Consider the following 19,903-nt stretch of genomic DNA (forward strand, 5'->3'; position numbering starts at 1 on the left):
CCTGCCCACAAAGGTTTAAAACAACATTAAATAGACATGTGCCATGTAAAGTAATTAAAGTAGATAACACTTTATTTTCTGCCATCTTCATACATATTTTGTTATCTACTTTAATTACTTTACATGGCACATGTCTATTTAATGTTGTTTTAAACCTTTGTGGGCAGGATTTAGCGTGTTAACACATACAGTGATAGTTTATACAACCAGGCATTTATTATTCATTCATTCCTCGTTTATACAACCTGTTCACCTCATGAGCTGCATGGCTTGTATGTCTTTTTAACCTGTTGGTTTATGGATTCTCTTTTTATCATAGTATGTTTACATGTTATCCTCAATAAAGTATTTTTTCATTTTCTTATACTTCTAGTCTACTGGCATCTTTTTCTTTAGGTTATATATTTATGCTTTGGATGCTTTTGTGCGTACACGCCCCAAGATCTAGCTCACACCTAATTACATGTTTGCTGACAGCTGCATTGCATTTCTCTTGGGCTGATCAGATCCATGCTGTGCTTTTCGGTTATAATGTTATACCTAGAGTTGAATCTTCGAGGAAGCCTCAGCAACTTTATTGACCTACTGAGCACTAAAGAATTGGCAATTTCTTGGCATAAGTAAATCTTCTTGTGTTCACAAGCTCATGATATTATGTCTTGTCTTCATCAATATTAGCCATACTGTAGGTATAATTTCTAAAATGTTCTACTTTGTCCCCATACAGTTGTCCAAGGACAGATCTATACATTTACACAGGCCTTAAATGCACAGGCAGAATACTTAAATCAGGAGTGTATGGAGGTGTCGGAGCAGCCATTGCGATCCTATTTATCATTATTGCCACTGTGGTATTTTTCTTATTCAATGAAAAGAAGACAAGCTTGTGAGTTCTGCTATAGAATAGTATCTAATAAGTGGGAGGTCACATCACTGATACTTATTGTTTTAGTCAAATGAGAAGAAGAAATTATTATAGAGAAATATAAGCCATACTTTAGTATTAGTCCTTGGTGGACTCTTCCTAAACTCAACCACAGAAATTCACTTCTCTTTTCCATAATTTTAAGTTTTATTGCCATACTTGCTTGTAAAGGGTAACAACAGGAAGAAACTTATCAATTACAAGCAAGTGGCAGGGAAGAGCAACATGAAGCCTAGGATGCTAAGTTATAAAACTCCCCTGATTTACACTGCTGAGTCTCCAGTGTATCCTATGAGATGTTGCTTCAACCACTCTCCCCTGCCTCCTGCTTGTGATTGAGAGAAATGCAGTGGAAGCTGATCTCTAGAGCATGTAGAACATTTAACATGTCGATGAGGAAATATCTTAAGTTGGAATGCCCCAAATGTGGTTGGAAAAGGGTGGATCTGATCTACTCCTTCCAAATTTGACCCCATTTCCATGGCATATTGAAATCGCTAAGATATTTAGAATAGAGGGCGTTGGATGAAAGGGGAAAAGAAGTAGAAGAGTGGGAAACAAATGGAGGTTTAAATGAATGGTTAATAAGTTGTTACCAGAAATGGAAATCAGAGAACTATATATGTATTGAAAGATATTAAACTTTTCCAAAAAGATTGTGGGTGAAAGGACGGCAGACCCAGGGAATGGGAGGGAGGAGGGAAGGTGCGATATAGATATTACTACAATATTGAAACATAACAAGAAAAAAAGAAGAATATGTAATAATAATAAAAGGAATAATAAACAAATATAATAACAATAATAATAATGATAAAACTGTACAATAGCAAAAATAAAATAATACAAGAAATTAAGAAAAATAAAATATATACAATTATATGTACTAAAATAATTATGCAATTAATTATAGTTATTTATAATTATTATTATTATTATTATTAAATTGAAAAAAACTGTAGCCATAGTAAAAAATAATTATATTTAACAATAGAGAATGATTATAAGATAATGCAAAAATAAATAAAAAATAAATATAGAATTATAAATCTTTAAATAATAACATAATGATAATAATAATAATAATAATAATAATAATAATAATAATAATAAATATAAATATATAATAATAGAAATACAATAAGTAAATATTAATAATAAATTATAATTCTGAAACAAATATATAATACAAATATTAATGCTAAAAGTAAATAATACAAATTTATAATAATAATAATAATAATAACAATAATAATAGTAATAGTAACATTGTTCAGTGGGACACCTTTTCGATTATATAAGTTGCATGTAAATGTAGAATAAGGGTATGGCTTCATCATTACTATATTATTTCTTGGTGGAGCTTTTCAATTGGTTAACCGCTTATATTTAATTTTTTAGGGACACGCATGTCAAAGATGACAAAGATAAATGGTACAATGATCAAGAAGATGAATGGAATATTGATCGTGGCTTTACCAACCTTAACATGCAGGAAGAAAATAATGAGGAAGGTGTGTATAACATGACGTCATCACGTAATAATATTAGTGTGATTTAAAGGGTGCAATACATTATATGTTCAGTTGAGATATTTCCTAGTACATACTTCCCAACAGTCCCATTTTACCACCAACTAGACCAGTTCCCCACCAACTAGACCACTAAATGAGAAGGGTTTGTGTGAATTGGCATTAAAATCAGGCTTCCTGGCTAATTTGGTGGTGTTTCTGGGCTTACAAATGTACTGTGATTTGGCTTGCTAGGTATAATAATACTGTCCTAAAGTAGTCTTGTAGCTTTTGTCTTTCTTCATACCTCACTGTTCCTTTCTTCATTTTTTCAGGTTCATCTGTGAAAAGTCAGTCCAGTATAGAGAAATTCAAGCCTAGACTGGAAAGAGTGGACACAACACTTCAGGTACTTATATATATTGTAATAGTTTGGACTTTTACAGACGCAGCAATACCAGTTGGTTTATATTTTTTTAACATTACTTTTTGTACATTAAAAAAACCTTTTATTTAAAATATTTATATTTTTGTACATTAAAAAAATGACATCTTAGGGGTTAAACGGGCGAAATTATAAGTATCTTTGATTTTGCCCCTTGCAATTAGGTGTTGGCTGTATTATACAGCTAACATCCGCGGAGTATGGAGCGCGCTCAGCCCGTGGGCCTGCTCCATACTTCCCCCTGACAGCTGCCACGTACATGTACATGGCATGTCGTTAAGTGGTTTGGTGGACATTAAATATATCATGTCAATAAAAGCCATGCTTGAAAACATTGACACCTACTGTTGTGATTGAAGCAAACAGCACCAAACTTTTTGTTTAGCTACTCTTAGCCACCATAACCATTTTTTATTTGTAATGACAATTTGTTATCAAATATCATAGGGGAAGTGAATAACATTAAAGGGGATGTGCACTACCGGACAACTGATGACCTAGCCAACGGATAGGTCATTAGTTTATGACCGGTGCGGGTCCGACTCCCGGACCCCGCATTGATAAGCTTCTCCGGCTGCCTCCAGGCACCAGACATCCATGCCGTACTGCAGCTCTGTTCCTATTTAAGTGAATAGGAGCAGAGCGACAGTTTGGCAGCATGGCCGTTATGCAATGTATGGAGCCAAATGCCTCCGGTTCCTTACATTGCATACTGTGCATTGACATCGGCCGGTGCCCGCAGGCTGCTGAAGCAGCTGATCTGTGCAGTGTCCTGGCGTCGGACCTGCACCGATGATATACTGATGACCTATCTGGTGGATAGGTGATCAATTGTCTGGTAGTGGAAAACCCCTTTAATGATCTGGTACCAATGGTGCCTGACAAAGGTTGGGATATATTAGGAAACAAGTGAACAGTTCTTGGAGTTGATGTGATGGAAGCCGGAAAAACGGGCAAATATAAGGATCTCAGTGACTTTAACAAGGGCTCAATTGTGATGGCCCAAAACATATCTAAAATGGCCAGTCTTGTGGGGTGTCCCTGGTATACAGTGTTTAGGACATTCCAAAAATGGCCCAAAAAAGGACAACCGCTAAATCAGCTACAGGGTCATGGGTTCACAAGGTCTTACTTATGCGGAGCGAAACCTAGCCCATCTGGTCCAATCCAGAAAAGCTACTGGAGCACAAATTGCTGGAAAAGGTGATGCTGACTATTTTACAAAGGTTTTAGAACACACTGTGCATTGCAACTTGCTGCGTTTGGGGCAGCATAGCTGCAGTCCAGTCAAAGTGCCCATGCTGACCCTGTCCACTGCTGAAAGCACCTAGAATGCGAGCATCAGTACTAAACCATGGAGCAATGGAAAAAGCTTGCCTTGCCTGATGAATCACATTTTCTGTTACATCATGTGGATGGCCGGGTGTGTGTGTGTGTCGCTTACCTGGGGAAAATATGGCACCCTAATGCCCCATGGGAAGAAGACAAGCCGGCAGTGTGATGCTCCGAGCAATGCTCTGCTGGAAAAAATTTGGATACTGCCATTCATATGGATGGTACATTTGCACGTATCACCTACTTTACCTACCGTAGACATGGTTGCAGACTGAGTACACCCCTTCATGGCAGCAACATTTCTTAATGGCAGTGGCCTCTTTCTTCAGAATAATGCACCCTACCACACTGAAAAAAATTGTTTAGGCATGGGTTAAGGAACATCAAAGCGTTCAAACTCCCCAGATCTCAATCTGATCGATCATCTTTGGGATGTGCTGGAAAAAAAGTCTGATCCATGGAGGCCGCACCTCACAACTTATAGGACTTTAAGGATCTGCTACTAAAATCTTGATACCTGATACCACGGAATACCTTCAGACGTCTTGTGTAGTCCATGCAGGTCAGAGCTGTAAGACAGGTGGATTTAATGTTAGTGATGGTCAGTGTAGATATACTCTACATAAAAAGTTAAGTCACTTATTATACTCCAGAGCTGCATTTACAATTCTGCAGGCTTCAGAGTTATAATTCCATAGCATTTTCTGTTTCAGTGTCTGCACAGAATTTCCTCTGATAATTTAAATTATGTGAAACGTTGTCTTTAAACCATGCTTCATACAGTCATCTGATGTAGGGATAACTAAGGGCCTGTTCACATCTGCATTACAGTCTCCGTTAGGGGAGATCCAGCTGATAATACCAGAAATAATAGCACAGCATGCCGCGCCATTATTTCCGATAAAACCATGGACACCCTGACGGTAGTCCAACAAAACCCATTAAAGTCAATTGGCTCAATTGTGCGCTAATGGTGACCGCCATACAAGGAAATCAGCACTTCTGGTATTTTCCTTGTTCTGCTCCTCTGATGGGGCAGAACAACGAAAACACTAACGCAGGAGAGAACAGGCCCTAACTGTTAGTGTGTCTTTCCACAAGCTTTCTAACTATTTTTAATAACCAGCAGAATTGTGATTGAAGCTCTGGAGTATAATACAGGCTGTAACTCAATATCAGTACATGATAAATAATATCATGTATTTACAAAAATAAAAATACCCATTCAATTCTGGTGATGACTATTGGGTTCAGTTGGTGTGAATGTCACAATTCTAAGGCCTTTTGCTTGGACGCCACTGAGAGGTGAGAAAGTCTTACGAGTAGTTGGGTGTATAAATCTATAAAATAAATTGTTATTGTGGTTCGAATTTGCGCAACTCTGAATGCAGAAATGTTTTTCTGGATTTCATGTTGTATTCTCTGTTCTAACAAATGTATGTTTTTCTGTTGCTTTTTTTTCTTATATAGATAAAAATCCAGAGACCCAAAATCTCTTATGCATGATACATCAACAATACTAAAAGGGAAGTGAGCAGAGAATACTTGGAGAGAAGTGGTCCACAAAACCAAAAAGAGATGTAGACATACCAGCCTGGTCTAATGGGCCTGGAGAAGAAGTTTAGAGCTAGGAAACATCTGCCTTATAAGTTGGTGAAGCTCAACTCAACTGGTTATAGCAGAAGGGAACAGTCTAAAAAAAAATACCACAAAGAAAAAGTTTGATGGATTTGGTGAGGAATTTGGGTTTTGGTGTTCAGAAATCTCCCATTGGAATCTTATCTCCAATAGTATTGTCCACTCTACTTCCTACCCATTTACTACATCATTTAAGGATGTGCAGTCCAACTAGAGCTATCTACATTCGAAAGACTGTTTTTTTCCCAACTCAAAAAATCTAGGTGTTCTACTTTATTGTGGTGTCCACGAAATACAAAGGACTTGATATCATGCACAATATATATATATATATATATATATATATATATATATATATATATACATATATATATATATATATATATATATATATACATATATATATATATATATATATATATATATATATATATATACATATATATATATATATCATGCACAACATATATAAACCACACAGGCAACATACTATATATTAAGAGAAAACCATAAGTAATTGATGGCCTTGTGTACATCCTGCGACTGTCACCTTGTCAATCATTTTGTATACCAAACTTTTTGGAATTTGAACAATGCAAAATTGTATATAATGTTCTAAACATAAGTGTGAACTATTAAATTATTATTGTTAATAAAATAAGTTTGTTTTGGTTATTAAATCGACATTGATTTATGAGGTCGAAGAAAACTGATTTATGTCGATTTAGAAATTAGTCAATATGTAGATTTAGAGCCCAGTTAATAGTTATCACATTCAATAGAAAGAATCCAAAAATATTATGTGATTATTTTAAATGTGTAAAATGATAATAATCAGTAAAGAGAAACGAACGTAATTTTATTTTGGCTGATAATAAAATAACATATTGCATGAGAATGACCGGGATGTATCTCATCAATACTATCTTCTCACTTTTTACTAGACAACAACAGTGCTAACTTTATATTATGCGTGTTCCTTGAGTATTTATTAGAACATCCTAATTCAAGGACATCTGTAACATATAGGCAGTTCACGAGGCTCAAATAAGGTCCCTTGAGAGAGTGGACTCATTCTAAGAGGTGTTAAGAATTAGCATAGGTATGTTGTGCCTTCAGGTGCTACAATATTTTCAAACGAATTAGAGAAAGTACTCAAGTCATGAATATGAGATGGGGCACCATGACTTCCAGTTGAGGGTGGTTAGGAATGTGGTGGTTTCAAGCTACACTGAAAGGGGCCTAATATTTGCTATGGGGGCTTTTATCATCCACCATTGTCCTAATCCTAAAAAAATACTCATCCAAGTTGAGATGATTCATGCCATGTATAGCTCATTCTCACCACAACCGCAAGGTACTTTTAATGATGGGGTAGGGAGACAGATAGGTGAGCCCTAATCTACCCGCCACTCAGTCCCTGCCTACATGCACGACCTGTCCTAGGTGACGGCGTACAACTAGGCGACGGTCCCGACGCTCAATACGTGCACAACAGACAAACAGACAACGGTACACAGAAGCTAAGGAAAATGGGACAGTTGCCCACGGCAACACCGTAAGCAACAAGAGTAGTGAACGAGCCGAGTCAAACCAGGAGTGTACGAGGTACCAAACGCAGAGCAGGAGCAGGAGCGTAGTCAGATAGGACAATAGTACTAGCAGGAACAGCAGAGCCAGGAAACAAGACAGAATCACAGGCAAAGGAGGAGCAGGAAATAAAGGTATAAATAGACCGAGGGCGGGAGTTAGCTCCGTCTGGCCAGGCTGTGATAGGTTCCCCCACTCCTCAGACTACCAGCCTGAGTGGTAGCAGATCGAGTCACTCTATCAGACCTAGGAGCAGATGCAGACTGATTAACCACCGTCGTCGACACAGAAGCTGTGTCTGGCAAATCCTGTACAGTACCCCCCCCCCCTTTTATGAGGGGCCACTGGACCCTTCCTAGGTGGACCTGGCTTATTGGGGAACCAAAGATGGAACCTCCTAAGCAATACCCCAGCGTAAACATCCCGGGCGGGTACCCAAGTCCTCTCCTCAGGCCCGTATCCTCTCCAATGGACCAGGTACTGGAGGAAGCCTTGGACCATCCTGCTGTTGAATCTGGTAAAAAATAACGCCAAACGAGCTTGTCTCGGGTTTAGCCTCCGGGCAGATTCTAAGAAAACCAGATCCTTGTGGTCGTTAAGGACCGTTACCTGGTGCCTATCCCCCTCCAAGAAGTGGCGCCACTCTTCAAATGCCCATTTAATGGCTAAGAGTTTGCGGTTGCCCATGTCATAGTTACTCTCAGTGGGCGAGAACTTCCTGGAGAAGTAGGCACAGGGACAGAGATGGGTGAGGGACCTGGTACCCTGGGACAAGACAGCACCCACACCCACCTCGGAGGCGTCAACCTCAACGATGAATGGCTCCATTTGGTTAGGCTGAATCAGCACTGGGGTAGAGATAAAGCACTTCTTAAGGATCTCAAAAGCCTGGACCGCCTCCGGAGGCCAGTGGAGGAGATCAGCACCTTTGCGAGTAAGATCCGTAAGAGGCTTAGCGATGACCGAGAAGTTATCAATAAATCTCCTGTAATAATTAGCAAACCCCAGGAAGCACTGTAACGCCTTCAGGGAGGCAGGTTGGACCCATTCAGTCACAGCCTGAACCTTGGCAGGGTCCATGCAGAATTCATTAGGAGTTAGAATTTGACCCAAAAATGGTATCTCCTGCACCCCAAATACACATTTTTCGGATTTAGCAAAGAGTTTCTTTTCCCGAAGTGCCTGGAGCACCTTCCTGACATGCTCAATGTGGGAGGACCAGTCCTTGTAAAACACAAGTATGTCATCAAGGTACATGTAATGATGGGGGTAGGGAAACAGACAAGTGAGCCCTAATCTACCCGCCACTCTGTCCCTGCCTACTTGCAACGACCTGCCCTAAGCGACGGGGTACAACTGGGCGACAGTCCCTACGCTCAATAAGTGCTTGACGGACAAACAGACAAGGGTACACTGAAGCTAAGGGAAATTGGGCAGTTGCCCACGGCAACACCGTGAGCAACAAGAGTGGTGAACGAGCCGAGTCAAACCAGGAGTGTACGAGGTACCAAACGCAGAGCAGGAGAGTAGTCAGTAAGCCAGGGTCAGTATGAAGCAGGGACAAAAGTACAAGAAGCTGCAGCAGGGCCAGGAAACCAAACGAGAAGAATCACAAGCAAGGAGGAACAGGAAAGGCAGGTATAAATAGACAGAGGGCGGGAGCTAGCTCACTCTGGCCAGGCTGTGATAGGCTCTCCCACTCCTAAGCCTGCCATCCTGAGTGATGGAAGATGGAGTCAGTCTCATAGAAATAGAAGCAGGTGCAGACTGATTACCTATGGGCGTTGACACAGAAGCTGCGCCTCACAGATCCTTTACAGTACCCCCCCTTTTATGAGGGGCCACCGGACCCTTTCTAGGTGGACCTGGTTTATTGGGGAAACGAAGTTGGAACCTCCTGACCAATACCCCAACGTGAACATCCCGGTTGGGGTACCCAAGTCCTCTCCTCCGGCCCGTATCCTCTCCAATGGACCAGGTACTGGAGGGAGCCTTGGACCATCTTGCTGTCCACAATCTTGGCCACCTCGAATTCTACCCCCTCAGGGGTGAGAACGGGGACAGGAGGTTTCCTCGAGAAAGCCAAGGACGGGGAGCAACGTTTAAGGAGGGAGGCATGAAACACGTCGTGTACTCGAAAAGATGGGGGCAACTCCAGTCGGAAGGAGACAGGATTGAGGACTTCAATGACCTTGTACGGCCCTATAAACCGGGGAGCAAACTTCTTGGACGGGACTTTAAGGCACAAGTTCTTAGACGAGCCACACCAGATCCCCGACCATAAACAAGGGGTTAACAGAACTTCTTCTATCTGCCTGAGTTTTTTGTATGCTCTGGGACGCCTCTAGGTTCTTCTGAACCTGGGCCCAGACTGTGCACAGTTCCCGATGAACGACCTCTACCTCGGGATTGTTGGAACTACCAGGTGAAATGGAGGAGAACTGTGGATTAAACCCAAAATTTCAAAAAAGGGGGAGACCCCTGATGAGTTACTGACCCGGTTATTAAGGGAAAATTCGGCAAGGGGAAAGTAGTAAGCTCGCTGGTCGGGACCTGGGAGTCTTGGACCTAGCACAAACTTCACAAGCGTCGACGTAGGCCTTAACGTCTTTAGGCAACCCAGGCCACCAATAGTTTCTGGCAATGAGGTGCTTGGTACCCAGGATGCCTGGATGACCAGATAGTGCGGAGTCATGATTTTCCCAAAGTACCCTTAGCCGGAATTGCAGGGGAACAAACAGCTTGTTCTCAGGAAGGTTCCTGGGAGCTGAACCTTGATCAGCCGCAATTTCGGAGACTAAATCAGAATCAATAGAGGAAATGATTATACCTGGAGGCAAAATACAAGCAGGATCTTGCTCCGAAGGAGGGCTGGCCATGAAGCTACGCGACAGTGCATCAGCCTTAATATTTTTAGACCCAGCCCTATAGGTAACAAAAAAGTTGAATCTGGTAAAAAATAACGCCCATCGAGCTTGTCTCGGGTTTAGCCTCCGGGCAGATTCTAGGAAAACCAGATTCTTGTGGTCGGTAAGGACCGTTACCTGGTGCCTAGCCCCCTCCAGTAAGTGGCGCCACTCTTCAAATGCCCATTTAATGGCTAAGAGTTTGCGGTTGCCAATATCATAGTTACTCTCAGTGGGCGAAAACTTCCTGGAGAAGTAGGCACAGGGACGGAGATGGGTGAGGGACCAGGTACCCTGGGACAAGACAGCCCCCACTCCCACCTTGGACGCGTCAACCTCCACGATAAATGGCTCCATTTGGTTGTGCTGAACCAGCACCGGGGCAGAGATAAAGCACTTTTTAAGGATCTCAAAAGCCTTGACAGCCTCAGGAGGCCAGTGGAGGAGATCAGCACCTTTGCGAGTGAGATCTGTAAGAGGCTTAGCGATGACCGAGAAGTTAGCGATAAATCTCCTGTAATAATTAGCGAACCCCAGAAGCACTGTAACGCCTTCAGGAAGGCAGGTTCGACCCATTCCGTCACAGCCTGGACCTTGGCGGGGTCCATGCAGAATTCATGAGGAGTGAGGATTTGACCCAAAAATGGTATCTCCTGCACCCCAAACACACATTTTTTGGTCTTCGCAAACAGTTTGTTTTCCCGAAGGACCTGGAGCACCTTCCTGACGTGCTCAATGTGGGAGGACCAGTGTAATGACAGGGGTGGGGAGACAGACAGGTGAGCCCTAATCTACCCACCACTCTGTCCCTGCCTACTTGCAACGACCCCCCCCAGGCGACGGGGTACAACTGGGCGACGGTCCCTACGCTCAATAAGTGCACGACAGACAAACAGACAAGGGTACACAGAGCTAAGGGGAGAAAGGGCAGTTGCCCACGGCAACACCGTGAGCAACAAGAGAAGTGAACAAGCCGAGTCAAACCAGGAGAGTACGAGGTGCCAAACGCAGAGCAGAAGAGTAGTAAACAAGCCGAGTCAAAACAGGAGTGTACGAGGTACCAAACGCAGAGCAGGAGAGTAGTCAGCAAGCCGGGGTCAATAAGAAGCAAGGACAATGGTACAAGAAGCTGCAGCAGGGCCAGGAAACCAAACGAGAAGAATCACAAGCAAAGGAGGAACAGGAAAGGCAGGTATAAATAGACAGAGGGCGGGAGCTAGCTCCGTCTGGCCAGGCTGTGATAGGTTCTCCCACTCCTAAGCCTGCCAGCCTGAGTGGTGGAAGATGGAGTCAGTCTCACAGACATAGAAGCAGGTGCAGACTGATTATCTATGGGCGTTAACCCCGAAGCTGTGCCTGGCAGGTCCTTTACAGAACCCCCCCTTTTATGAGGGGCCACCGGACCCTTTCTAAGTGGACCTGGTTTACTGGGGAAACGAAGGTGAAACCTCCTGACCAATATCCCAGCGTGAACTGATCAAGGGAGTCAGAAGAGGGATAGCTAACTAGCAGGTCTTTCAGGGCATTCGACAGACCCAACCTAAACTGGCACCTTAAGGCAGGGTCATTCCACCGAGAAGCTACGCACCACTTCCTAAAGTCAGAACAATACTCCTCAACACGTCTCTTACCCTGACGTAAGGTCACCAGCTGACTCTCGGCAAAGGCAGTCTTGTCAGTCTCGTAATAAATGAGTCCGATAGCAGAAAAGAAAAGATCAACAGAGGAAAGTTCAGGGGCGTCAGGAGCCAAGGAGAAGGCCCATTCTTAGGGCCCGTCCTGGAGCCGGGACATAATTATACCCACCCGCTGGCTCTCAGAACCTGAGGAGTGGGGTTTTAAGCGAAAATAGAGCCTACGACTTTCCCGAAAGGAGAGAAAAGTCTTCCGGTCCCCTGAGAACAGGTCAGGCAACTTGAGGTGGGGTTTAAGAGGTGAGGTGAGGGGCACTACCATAGTAGCATCAGGCTGGTTGACCCTCTGAGCCAGGGCCTGGACCTGTAGGGAGAGACCCTGCATTTGCTGAGCCAGGGTCTCAAGGGGGTCCATAGTAGTGTCAGGGACCAGGGTAGACTAGGTATATGGGCTTGAGATTATGTAATGATGGGGGTAGGGAAACAGACAAGTGAGCCCTAATCTACTCGCCACTCTGTCCCTGCCTACTTGCAATGACCCGCCCTAAGCGACGGGGTAAAACTGGGCGACAGTTCCTACGCTAAATAAGTGCACGATGGACAACCAGACAAGGGTACACAGAAGCTAGGGGAAATGGGGCAGTTGCCCACGGCAACACCGTGAGCAACAAGAGTGGTGAACAAGCCGATTCAAACCAGGAGTGTACGAGGTACCAAACTCAGAGCAGGAGAGTAGTGAACAAGCCGAGTCAAACCAGGAGTGTGCGAGGTATCAAACACAGAGCAGGAGAGTAGTCAGTAAGCCAGGGTCAGTATGAAGCAGGGACAAAAGTACAAGAAGCTGCAGCAGGGCCAGGAAACCAAACGAGAAGAATCACAAGCAAGGAGGAACAGGAAAGGCAGGTATAAATAGACAGAGGGCAGGAGCTAGCTCAGTCTGGCCAGGCTGTGATAGGCTCTCCCACTCCTAAGCCTGCCATCCTGAGTGGTGGAAGATGGAGTCTGTCTCACAGACATAGAAGCAGGTGCAGACTGATTACCTATGGGCGTTGACACAGAAGCTGTGCCTGGCAGATCCTTTACAGTACACTACAAGAAATACCCCCAGGTAGTCTCTTAAAATCTCATTTATGAAATTCAGGAAGACCGCGGGAGCATTACACAACCCAAAGGGCATGACGAGGTATTCGAAATGACTTATAAGCAGTCTTCCACTCATCCCCTTCTCTGACTCCGATAAGGTTATAAGCCCCCCGAAGATCAAACTTAGAGAACCAATGGGCCCCCTGAACCTGTTTGAAGAGATCAGGAATCAAAGGAAGGGGATACTTATTCAAGTTTCGGTAATCGATGCACAGCCTAAGACCACCATCCTTCTTCCCTACGAAGAAAGCCTTGGCCAGGTTTTCCTGGATACATTCTCTCATGGCCTCACGTTTTGGACAAGAGAGATTAAATATCCTACCCTTAGGGAGCTTAGCTCCTGGTACCAAATCGATTGCACAATCATATTCTCTATGAGGAGGTAACACTTTGGAGGCCTTTTTAGAAAAAACATCAGCGAAGTCCTGAATAAACTCAGGTAGAGTGTTCACCTCCTCAGGGAGAGAAATAAAATTAACAGAAAAACAGGAAGTCATGCATTCATTACCCTATTTGGTAAGATCCCCAGTATTCCAGTTAAATGTGGGATTATGCATCTGCAACCAGGGAAGGCCTAAAACCAAATCGGACGATAATCCCTGCATCACCAGTACAGAACACTGCTCCAAATGAATGGAGCCAACAATGAGTTCAAAAACAGGGGTATGCTGCGTAAAATAACCATTAGCATTTGGGGTGGAGTCTATACCCACTTCCGGGAGAGGTTTAGGCAAATCAATCAATGGCATAGCTAGAGACATAGCAAATGAAACAGACATAATATTAGCAGAAGACCCTGAATCCACGAAGGCACTGCCGGTGGCAGACCTACACTCAAAAGAGACCTGAAAGGGAAGCAAGATCTTATTAGGTTTCATCTTTACGAGAAATACCTGTGCTCCTAAGCGACCTCCCCGATGGTCACTTACGTGCAGAAGTTTTCCGGCTGGAGTATTCTTACACCTAGGACAGTCGTTCACTTGATGCTTGTCATCCCCACAGTAGAAGCAGAGATCATTCTTCCTGCGGAGCGCTCTAAGTTGTTGGGGAGACACAGAGGCCCCGAGTTGCATTGGTTCATCCGAGTTTTCCGTGGTAGAACGAAGCAACAGAACCTCGGGAGCCATCATGGGGAGCCAGAGGAGAAGGCACAAAAACGTTCAAGTCGTCGTTCCCTGAGACGTCGGTCAAGATGTACCGCTAAAGCCATAACCTGATCTAGAGAGTCAGTAGAGGGATAGCTAACTAATAGGTCTTTCAGGGCGTTTGACAGACCCAATCTAAACTGGCACCTCAAGGCAGGGTCATTCCAGCGAGAAGCTACACACCACTTCCTAAAGTCAGAACAGTACTCTTCAACTGGTCTCTTACCCTGACAAAAGGTCACCAGCTGACTCTCGGCAAAGGCAGTCTTGTCAGTCTCGTCATAGATGAGCCCGAGAGCGGAAAAAAAAAAGGTCAACAGAGGAAAGTTCAGGGGCATCAGGAGCCAAGGAGAAGACCCATTCTTGGGGGCTGTCCTGGAGCCGGGAGACAATAACACCCACTTGCTAGCTCTCAGAACCTGAGGGGTGGGGCCTTAGACGGAAATAGAGTTTACAACTCTCCCGAAAGGAGAAAAAAGTCTTCCGGTCCCCTGAGAATTGGTCAGGCAACTTGAGATGGGGTTCAAGAGGTGAGGTGGAAGGCACTAGCTGGTTAGCATCACGCTGGTCGCACCTCTCAGCCAGGGCTTGGACCTGTAGTGAGAGACCCTGCATTTGATGAGCCAGGTTCTCAAGGGGCTCCATAGTAGTAGGAACCAGGGTAGAAAAGGTATATGGGCCTGTGATTATGTAATGACGGGGTAGGGAGACAGACAGGTGAGCCCTAATCTAACCGCCACTCAGTCCCTGCCTACTTGTACGACCCATCCTAAGCGACGGCGTACAACTGGGCGACGGTCCCTATTCTCAATACGTGCACAACAGACAAACAGACAAGGGTACACAGAAGCTAAGTGAAATGGGGCAGTTGCCCACGGCAACACCGTGAGCAACAAGAGTAGTGAACGAGTCGAGTCAAACCAGGAGTGTACGAGGTACCAAACGCAGAGCAGGAGCGTAGTCGGTAAAGCCAGGGTCAATTTGAAGCAGAGGACAATAGTACTAGCAGGAAAAGCGGAGCCAGGAAACAAGACAGAATCACAGGCAAAGCAGGAGCAGGAAATGCAGGTATTAATAGACCGAGGGTGGGAGCCAGCTCCGTCTGGCCAGGCTGTGATAGCTTCTCCCACTCCTCAGCCTACCAGCCTGAGTGGTAGCAGATCGAGTCACTCTATCAGACCTAGGAGCAGATGCAGACTGATTAACCACGGGCGTTGACACAGAAGCTGTGTCTGGAAAATCCTTTACAGTACTCTAACGCACTCTAACCTCTTGACATACACGCTAAACGTGTTCATAGACCTCCATTGTCAGATGGAAGTCAAAACTGTACTTGAGGCCTTTGTCCAGTGCGGGTTTAAGCTTGTTTTCCAAGTGATTGGGGAGCTGAATGTTGGGTGCTCGGCAGTCAGAGACAGCCAGGGACCCTGGAGAGAAGACAGAAGTGGTTTTCAATGAGTGCTGTGTATAGAATAGAGGCAGCAGCAGCTATTGGTCCTGGTGACCATGTCACATGATCACCGGGATGCCGTTAGTAGGAGGCTGCTGCTGGGTCTAACCAGATAATTTTCCCGGTAACTGGGACTGCTGTCTAGCGCTGGTTACACAGGAAAAGTATAATGTAAAAAAAAAGTACTGATCATTTCTGACCTTTGAGAGACAGGCCATAATAATAAAAAAAAAGTAAATGTAAAGAAAAAATAAATAAATAAAAGAATATATATATATAATAAAAATGGTGCATAAAATACCCCATCAACAAAAAAAAAAATGCTCATCATTGTCGTAACGCTAGCCCTGACCCAATTATCCTAAAATAGACATATAATATATCAAAATTTAAGGTAGACAATAACGATCCCACATAAAAAGTATTTTTTGGGTAGCACTATATTATTGGCAGAAAAAAAAATATCTAAATGTAAAAAAGTATCTTTTTTTTACTATTTTTTCAAACTATCGGCCTATGAATGCCAAAAAAGCAAAAATGTTGTAGATACAAATGCTAAGAAATGGAACGTGCGTTGATTAAAAAAAATAAAAATAAAATCATGTTGCTATCTGTTTAACTAACGCGTGCTAAAAGAGGCTAAACGGTGCCTGGTCCAGAAGCGGTGAAATCATGACCACATATAAAAGGTTAAAAAAATATACACATAGTTCAGCTAATGAAACAGGCCATGAATAATACAGGATATTTATTGTTGTAATGGTTACACCAAATAATATTACGTCCATACAGTATATCCTTGGAGGAGACACCTCATAAAATAGTGCCAAGTATGAATGACCCAGCTCTTTATGTCTTGGATCTGGTATATGTTTGGGTTGACGCCACCAAGGAAAAGGACTTTAGGGGTCCTAGTCAATATTTAATTGCTTCAAATACAACTAATGAACATAAAAAAAATGAGTTCCATATCTGCTCTGAAGTAATAGTATTAGTTACGACTTGTTCCACCACATAGAATAGAATAGATGACCAAGTTTCTTTTGTCCTATTGGTTTTCATTGGTGCTTTGTGTTGTTTGAATATAATACATCATTTATTCTCTTATCTCAGCTAAGAATACAGAGGCCAGAGGTGTCCTATTCATGACCAGGACTAATGGAAGATATACCATAAACATGGACACTTGGAACCACGGGTTTGGACTATCTCTTTTACTACATCTGTAGAGACTATATAATCAAATGGAGGGGCATGTAAAAAGATTTTGAGGCTTGAAATGAACCATTGAATCTTACAACGCCATTATTGATCTAAAGGATATGGGTAAATAGAAGATCCCGCAACCAAATGACCTTCTCCAAGGTCAATCGGAAATGTCATTGGGAAGAAAATAATTAACTATATGTTTCAAGTTGATTTTTAACATAAGTTATGAGGTTGCACTTGAAAGACTTGCGTCTTTTTTTTTAAAGCTTTTGAGCCAGAAGACTATGCATCTCTCCTACATGTCGATCTCTCCATGTCACTGTATAAGAACATTATTTTCATTAATTTATAGCCTTTTTATTATCTAAAAAATATATATTTCATGTATCTACTGTATAAAACATTAAAAAAAAGAATATGATTATTAAATTGGAGAGTGTGGGCCTTTTGGAAGTTATGTACAATGCATTATACACTTGATATATAGGTGCAACAAAACCAAAAAAGTTGTAATCCTATAGCGCAATCCCATAATCCCATGGAGTAGAATAAAGTAGTAAAAAAACGTAGTACTAATTATTGAATGCATTTATACATTCATTAGAATGAATTATAATTAAAGTGTTTCCGTCAGACCTTCTATCTGAGGGCAGCGTAAAATAGAGTGGGAGGGGCTGAGCTCGAATATTTATAGTTGTTATAATTTGATTTAATTCAGATTTGATTCAGTATCTTCATGCAAAATGTTGTTTAAATGCTTCTAGGACTCATAGAGAAAGCCTATGAGTCCTGCTTCCCCACTCATAGAGAAAGCTTTTGAGTCTTGCTTTCCTGTCCACTCATAGAAAGAGCCTGTGAGTCCTGCTTACCCCATCCACTCATAGAAAAAGCCTGTGAGTCCTGCTTGCCCCACCCATTCATAAAGAAAGCCTATGAGTCCTGCTTCCCCTCTCCCACTGTTGATTGACAGCTCTCCCTGTAAAAAAAAAAAAAAAAAAAGATGCAAGAAAAGGTGTAAATCACTCTGTATGGGCACAGGTTTTCTCTAAGAGTCTAGACAGCATTAAAATTGCAGCCATTATTTATTGTTTCAAGGCATCTAAAAAAAACATCAACTTTGTAAATAGCCTTGATTGAAAATCCCCTGTGTTTTTTGTGTACAGCTCCTATGCAAACCTATGTGTCTCCATGGTTACAGACTACACACAAACCCTGTGTAGTCTGATCCTGCAGTCACGGGTTACTACACTCCCTCTTTCGCCTCTTCTCGATAAGCCACAGACAGTAGAATAGAGGGGCAGAAGGAAAGAAGGAAGGGAGTAGAGATGGTTTTACACGGGCTGCGACCATCAACAATACAGTATGTCAATCGGTGCTTGTTTACTCCATTAAAACAGAGCAATGGTTGCAGGTATGGGGACAAGCAATCGCTAATGGGACAATTAGTCCACATGCATATGCCTCTTGTTCGCAGCACTTCCCCTGTTTACACGGAGAGAGGTGCTGTCAACAATCGACCATTTTTGTGGCCGCATAAAAAATGCGATTGGATGATCGCTGCCCAATCGTTTGCCCGATCATTAACCCGTGTTAAAGGGTCTTAAGGCTAAATTCCCACTGTATTTAGGCATTATATTGCATTATACAGCCCCCAGGGCTGTCTACTTTTAGTGATTGTTAGGGCATACCTTACTACCTGTGCATGTAAAATAACTTACTGGTAATAACCTATAATTTCTATATGTTATGGAAAATTCATATAAATTAAATGCTACCATGTAAGTTCCCTAAAAATAATTCCTTAAAAATATATGACAAGGCCTCCTATAGCTACGTAGTCCTAAAAAGAAACGTGCAGAGGTTTTGGTGTAGTCTGTAACTATGGAGACACATAGATTTGCATGGGAGCTGTATACACAAAACAGTAAGAGAATTGTTTTTATGAAACCCATTTACACAGTTGTTTCATTTTTTTAGGCGCTTTTAACATCACATTACACCATATAGCATACACTTAAGACTTAACAAAGTATTTTTCACAAGATTCAAGTTGGAAATAAATTTATAAAATCAAGAAAAAAGTTTTCAAAAATGTCGTAAATTCTACCATTTGCAGCCTACAGTGTAAACGACACTACTGATAGATGATGTACTTACCAGCAGAAGAGGAAATAAATCCATAATCTTATCTGTAAAAGTCAATGTACACCAACAAGATATCCATTTATGATGACCGCATTACTTGTAAATAGGATAGTAAATGATCTCAAGAACAGATGCCTTCTAACAAGGGCGTTCATAAAACAGAGGAGCTGCAGGGGTCCATCAGAAGGGGGACCCAGCTCAGGGGACCCTCTTTCCTCTGGACAGTGTGAATCTTTTCAGCAACATTAGAAAACAGGGTGGGGGGAGGGTGAGAGCATAATGCCACCCTCCTCTCCTTCAATGGATGTGAAAAGGGCAAAGAAGGGCTCCTGGGAACAGAGTCTTGGAATTAATTTTTCACAGCGTTCAACAGGGCACTGACAAAAGTGGTTCAAGGGTTTCCTCGCCAAAAATAAGCACCTCGGTCAGTACCTGGTGTTGCCTAGTAACAGGCATGCATGATAAATCTCAAGCATAGGCCCCCATGAATGCTGAGTCTTTGTGCCAGTTGGTCAACCTTTTAGAAGCCACGTTCTTCTGCCTCAGCTGTGGCAGGAGGTGGCCCTGGAATAGACTCCCTTAATATAGGTGCTCAGGTGAGCTTATGGGTAGTCTTTGGTATTCAGAAATGGGACTTGAGTCCCACCTGCTGGTGTTCACTCACAGACTCGAGAACACCCTGGTAGTACAAGGGGATGTCCAAGTTGTATGGGTAAGATTTGTGCCACTTGTTTAACGGAAATAAATTTGCAAAAAACTGGAAAAAAAGGCGCTGCTTGTATAGAATAACGGTTTAATAAATAAATACAGGGGATGCTAAGCGTTTC

The 19,903-nt window shown here is 42.7% G+C and overlaps 1 long non-coding RNA gene across 2 annotated transcripts in view; it reads right to left on the reverse strand.

Annotated features, from left to right (window-relative positions):
- Nucleotides 1-2,202: 2,202 nt before the first annotated feature.
- The window catches only part of LOC142748407 (uncharacterized), a 175,633-nt gene continuing 157,932 nt past the window's right edge, over nt 2,203-19,903 (reverse strand). Inside the window, exons 3-6 of one of the 2 annotated variants that reach the window (XR_012882252.1) lie at nt 17,801-17,907; nt 4,734-4,785; nt 4,470-4,564; nt 2,203-2,813 (exon numbers count right to left, since the gene is read on the reverse strand). This is a non-coding gene — a long non-coding RNA (uncharacterized LOC142748407). Of the gene's footprint in view, nt 2,819-4,469; nt 4,565-4,733; nt 4,786-17,800; nt 17,908-19,903 lie in introns of both variants that reach the window. The other variant, XR_012882251.1, reaches the window with a different exon arrangement.

Source organism: Rhinoderma darwinii, chromosome 3 (assembly GCF_050947455.1).
Source record: "Rhinoderma darwinii isolate aRhiDar2 chromosome 3, aRhiDar2.hap1, whole genome shotgun sequence".
In the NCBI taxonomy this organism is placed as follows: Eukaryota; Metazoa; Chordata; class Amphibia; order Anura; family Rhinodermatidae; genus Rhinoderma; species Rhinoderma darwinii.